This window comes from Crocuta crocuta, unplaced genomic scaffold, assembly GCF_008692635.1.
Source record: "Crocuta crocuta isolate KB4526 unplaced genomic scaffold, BGI_CrCroc_1.0 scaffold279, whole genome shotgun sequence".
In the NCBI taxonomy this organism is placed as follows: Eukaryota; Metazoa; Chordata; class Mammalia; order Carnivora; family Hyaenidae; genus Crocuta; species Crocuta crocuta.
In genome coordinates this window covers 4,403,504-4,409,556 of record NW_027551570.1, presented here as the reverse complement: position 1 = coordinate 4,409,556, position 6,053 = coordinate 4,403,504, and the positions used below count along the sequence as shown (strand labels likewise).

Sequence of the window (6,053 nt, the reverse complement as noted above, 5' to 3'; positions counted from 1 at the left end):
CCAAAGATGGCTTTGTTAACCACTACCGGATCACCATAACATGAAATTCTGATTGTGTAGCCGTGTGGTCATATTTAAGATCAAGGTTAACAGCGTCTTATGCAGAACGTGGCCTTCATTTAAATGTGTGTACACAAACACGTATCTTTGTCTACAAGTTGTTGCTTCCATACAATGGCAAGTAGCATAAACTCACCACAGAGTTTCCAGATATTAAGGTAGGAAATTCCCCTTGCTACTCTTATTGACCCACGACATAGTCTTTAGTGTTCCAGAAAACTGCCTACTCCAGTTCTCTAGGCCTCTCCTGCTTGCTTGGACTAGCCTGGTACTCAGTATTTTTGCTGCAGCATTCCTCAATGGTGTAGTTGTAAGCAGTTGGAACAAAACAGTTGTTCTTTATGTGAAACTGTTTAGGGCAGTAACACGTATATAGCATTTACCTGCTAAATGCCAGTGAAGTTTCCTATTTAGGATGAAAACCCTTACACACACACACACACACACACACACACACACACACACACAGCCCTTCTGTTTCCAAATGCTTGGGGGTGGAGGAGAAAGAGGAAAGAGGGAACAGAGGACCGTTCCCAACTGATTTACCATAACATGTACTTTGTGGACCTTGGACCTAAATCCCTTATATCTTAACAGTTGATTTTCCTGTTTTTTCTTACTTTCACATTCTGGACTGTGTATCCCCTAACTCAATCTTTTTCTAATAGCTCTTTCTTCTACACTATAGAAAATCCTGCCGTTGCCTCTAACTCAATTTCACTGTATTAAGGTGAAGACAAACACCAAGTCAAGAAAAAATAATGTTGGAAGGAAGTATATTATTTTGAATAGAAAACATAAAATAAATGAAGTGATAAGATGCAAAAGGCCTATAGAAAAGAATAATCAAAGTTCTGAGGTACCCAGCAACAAGACCATTGCAGATGGCAATTCAGCCAACCTGGACTAAGTAAATGGTCATTTGGTCACACTTGAGGAGTCTAACACCTACTGAGGGTCAGAACAAAGAGGGCCCTTATATTAACTCACATCCCTCTACTTTCACTTGATGTACAGAACAGCTTGGCACCTCCTACCCTAGGATCTTTGTATTTGCTATTTCCTCAGTGTGGAATGTGTCTGCCCTCAATATTCAGACACCTCGCTCCTTCATCTCCCTTAAGTCTTAGCTCATGAAGAGATTTTCTTCATTAGATCTACCATGATATTTAATTCTGCAACCTCTTGACTCATACACTATCAACCCCCTTAAACTACAATGTTCATTTTTTTCCAAAGCAATTATCATTTTCTAAGACTCTATCTTAATTCTTTACTATGCTTGTTATTTACTCTCTCCCTCTGCTAGAAGGCAAGCGCCATGAGTGTAAAGATCTTTGTTTTGTTCACGGATGTATCCCAAGCACCTAGAACACATCTACAGAACTCAGAAAGCCCAATCTTTTCTATCAACAATGCTGGTCTGAAGAATGATGGATGTAGGCTGTAGAGAATTCACTCACATCTCACCAAACCAAAATATGATTCCTTTGAAGCCAAAAGCTCTTTCATGGAATTAAGCTAATGTTGCTGCTTATTCACTAGTTTATTACTAGAGGGAGACAGGAAAGCTCTTCCCTTACAGACGTGGGCACTAAATGATCCCATAATGTCTTTAGTTAGCAAAATCTCTGAACCCTCCAAAGCAATAATGCTTCTGACTCTGCACCAGGAAATCAAAAGCCACATTTCTCCTTCCATTTACCTGAAATGACTTGAGCCTGAAGGAAGAAATTAATAGTTCCCAAAGTCATCTAGATATTAAGAAGCATGGGCACAAAACCTGAGGCTCCCGATATCTGATTATTGTTTAAGCATGTGCTTTCTAAATACAGTTCCACAATAGTTTATGAGTATTGATTTGGGAGGACCAAAAAAAAAGAACAGGTATCAAGAACTGAAAAATATTTTTAAAAGATACATTTTTTTAATGTTACTTATTTTTGAGAGAGACAGAGAGAGAGAGGGAGATAAAAAATGTGAGCAGGGGATGGGGAGAGAGAAGGAGACACATAATCTGAAGCTGGCTCCAGGCTCAAAGCTGTCAGCAAAGAACTGGATGTGTAGGGCTTGAACTCATGAACTGTGAGATCGTGATCTGAGGCAAGGTCTGATGCTTAACCAACTGAGCCACCCAGGCACCCCAAAGGACACATTTTACTTGAAGACTATCAGAGTAGCAGTATGAAATGAATGAAGAAACAAATTTCATTGTTAGGAGCTAAATACAGAAAGAGTATATTTAGAGAGTCAAAGTTAACTGCTATGTCACATTTTTATCTTCCAAAAACTGTACATCATTTTATAACATAAAAACAAGAGATTTCCTGAAGACTGTTTCCCCCATTTCTAGCCCCAGATGCACAGCCACTCGTTCGCATGTTCCACCATTTATTGTATGTGAGGGCCATCCAGCCTGCAGACAATTCAATTAATCTTACAAGTGACATACAAAAAAACCCAACAACAACAACAACAAAAAAAACAGATGTGGCATTAAGATTTACAAAGTTATTGAAACTTTTTAACAAGTAAAGCGCATCTTTACTTAGCTACACCAGAATGAGGAATAAAGGGGTTTACATATGTTCCAATTCTAAACCTATCAATCAAACCCATGTTATTCCTTTGGGAGCTTATTTACATGCATATTTATCAGCCTCACATGCTAATTCCCTGCTGTTTTATGCCTGCGAGGCATGTTTATGAGTCATAATTGTTGATCTCATTTGATGTATTTCACTGAAGGAAGACATTATTCAGTTATGTGGCCTAATGTCAATGAGTTACGATGACCTGATCTTCCAAATGCAACTTGCTCTTTAATTTTTATTAGGACATAACTTACTGTACAGGAAAGGAAGTATACTGAAATAAAAGAATCAATGTTTTATATAAAAAAATTAGTTAATCACTTTATTTGGTTCTACCTTACCCTTCATAATCAATCTGAAATGTACCTATAAAAATCCCATTCCCCTTCTGTCATGTATCTCCCCACATTTTGTACCGAGCCCTAGCTTCATAATTTGTCACATTAGTCTAATAACTTTCAGGACCCTCCTCCAGTTTATACTAAAACATATTTTTATTCATTTACTCCATTATTGTGTTCATGTACTATCATTTTCCCCCCTCAATAACAATTCAGTGATTTCTTTAATCTTTACTACAAAACTGGACTATTCAAAACTATTTTCTTCAATTCAAAATGTTACTTTAGACAGAAAAATCTTCCTAACCAAGAGTAATTGGGTAATGGGTAACTATTTCTGCATTCCTTCAATCCCTTAGAAAATACTAAGTATATCACTAATCAAAAAGAAAGTACTATATGTAACATGTAGCAAAATAGAATTTAGTGGTAGCATTAAGGGATAGCATGTGCTAAGATGTTTTGTTATTATGAAACAGAAATGGATTATATTGCAGTGTACCTTTATTTCTGTAGATAATTGTAAACTGGTACTGCAGCAAGGTGCTTTGCAAGGAATATGACTTAAAAAATATGTAATGGTATCACAAGGGCTTCTACATTAACGGGAGAAATCTGATTTAAAAATAAAATCAATGTTTGCAACACGGACTTGTGTAAGAAAGATGGCTTATAATTTTTGCGGTGTGAATATTTCATACTACTGTCATATTATTGCAAGGGGTTACCAAACTGAATTCAATAGGCACCATGATTCAGAGGGAGAGAGAACACGAAGCCTACCACCATTTTTCTAAGTGACCACACCACCCAAGTGGCAACGAGATCAAACTGGAGCCCAGAAGATCAAGTATTAGAAGAGATGCATGTTTGACACATAAATAAAAAGAGCACAGAAGTCATTCTCTCTTCTATCACACAGATAAAACCAACCAAATTACACATTTGCTGTAGCAGAAAGTCAAAACATTAGAATTACCACATAAAACAAAAAAGTATCCTTTAAAATACCTCAAATGACAAACCACACCAATAGGACATACTAAATACATGCTGATGCCAGTTCCAGGACATCATGAGTTTTTCAACGTTCTTATTGTTATGTAATTAGAAATATTAAAATTTACCACTAAGCTAGATTGTTAAATACACTGAGGTTTTATGAAGGAGAGGAGATTTATTTTTAATTAGACACTTTCTTTAGGTCTTCACACAAATGAATGAGAGCCTTTTCTGCTTTACACCCTCTCAGTGAGGCCTTTCCTGCTGCCCTATTTTAAACCGTAACACTCCCCATCTATTTCCTACTCTTCTCTTATGCTTCATTTTTATCCCTAGCTCTTATTAATATCAAATGTGATATAAATTTTCCGTATTAATCTTATTTATTGTCTTTCACTACAACTATAAACCTAAGAGTGGAGATTATTGTGTTTTGTTCATTCCGGTTTTCCAACATTTGTAACAGAGCTTGGTCCAGAGTAAGTACTCATAAATAGGTACTCAGTAAAAGAACCAATAACTATGAAAGCTTACAATGAATATCTGAGGACAAATGAAATAAAAAAAATTTTTTTACATTAACAAGTAAACCAGAATACTTCTAAGAGCTAGCAATGAATGTCTCATAGCCCTATTAAATTCTAAATACTAATATTATATTAATGTCATCAAAATGTGTGGCTAAGTTACCAGAGTACCTTACCCTACTCACTCAGTCACCTTAGTTGAGCTATCCAATCCTTGAAATACAGTGGAGAAAAAAATATCACCAACTATTAATTCTATAAAGAGATAAACTTTGACTTGCCTGTCTCTCCAAATTATTTCACCTAAAACGTACAAACAACAAACTGGTTAACATTCTAAAGTGTCAATACCTTGAAAGTATATTTGTTTTGTTGTTGTTGTTTGTTTTTTAATGTTTTTCATTTATTTCTGAGAGACAGCATGAACGGGGAGAGTCAGAGAGAGAGGGAGATACAGAATCTGAAACAGGCTCCAGGCTCTGAGCTAGCTGTCAGCACAGAGCCGGACGCGGGGCTCGAACCCACGAACTGCGAGATCATGACCCAAGCGAAAGTCAGACGCTTAACCGACTAAGCCACCCAGGCGCCCCCTTGAAAGTATATTTGAATCCTCAGAGATTAAATAAAAGAACAATTACTGATCTTGAGCAATTTCATGTCCCTAATCCACTATTTTAAAAAACGTGTGATTTTCATAGGCGCCTGGGTGGCTTAGTCGGTTAAGCGTCTGACTTTCGCTTGGGTCATGATCTCGCAGTTCGTGGGTTCGAGCCCCGCGTCGGACTCTGTGCTGACTGCCAGCCCAGAGCCTGGAGCCTGTTTCATAGTCTGTGACTCCCTCTCTCTCTGACCCTCCCCTGCTCACGCTGTCTCTCTCTCTCTCTTAGAAATAAAACATTAAAAAAAAAATTTTAAAAATGTGTGATTTTCAGAGGATTAACTTATTAGCACATTAATATAAACATATGAATTCACATACAAAAAAAATCATAACACTAATTACTCCCTGAATATTCCAACATCCATTCTTTATATATTTAATTGTACTTTTGAAACTTAAAATAAGGGTAAAGATGAGTGTGCAGAGTATAAACACCAAGCTCTGGCATACTACTTGCAAATGGTTTTTGAACTTTTCTTGTACTTCTACAAAGAATAAAATCTGGAGGTGGCTCTGTGGCTCAACATACTTAATTTTCTTCTTTTCTTCCATTAAGAAAAAAGGTTTTTTGAACTTTTCTTGTACTTCTACAAAGAATAAAATCTGGAGGTGGCTCTGTGGCTCAACATACTTAATTTTCTTCTTTTCTTCCATTAAGATAACATCTGTTGTGGCCATGAGTCAGTAAATCAAATTTGATGAGAATTTAGCTGTGTAAAGGTAGAAAGGCCCACTGATGAACAGATTTTTAGCTTTGGCCACATAATGAAACATTTTTTTCATTTAAAGAGTAAACAAAAGCACAGTTTTTGTAAATAACACAAAATGAATGTGCATCTAAGTCCTCTCTTATAATTATTTATTTTGC

At 36.6% G+C, this 6,053-nt stretch overlaps 1 protein-coding gene across 1 annotated transcript in view; it reads right to left on the bottom strand.

Moving 5' to 3' along the window:
• Positions 1 to 6,053, bottom strand: part of TBC1D5 (TBC1 domain family member 5) — a 536,447-nt gene that overhangs the window by 299,888 nt on the left and 230,506 nt on the right. The gene's annotated exons all lie outside the window — the stretch shown is intronic.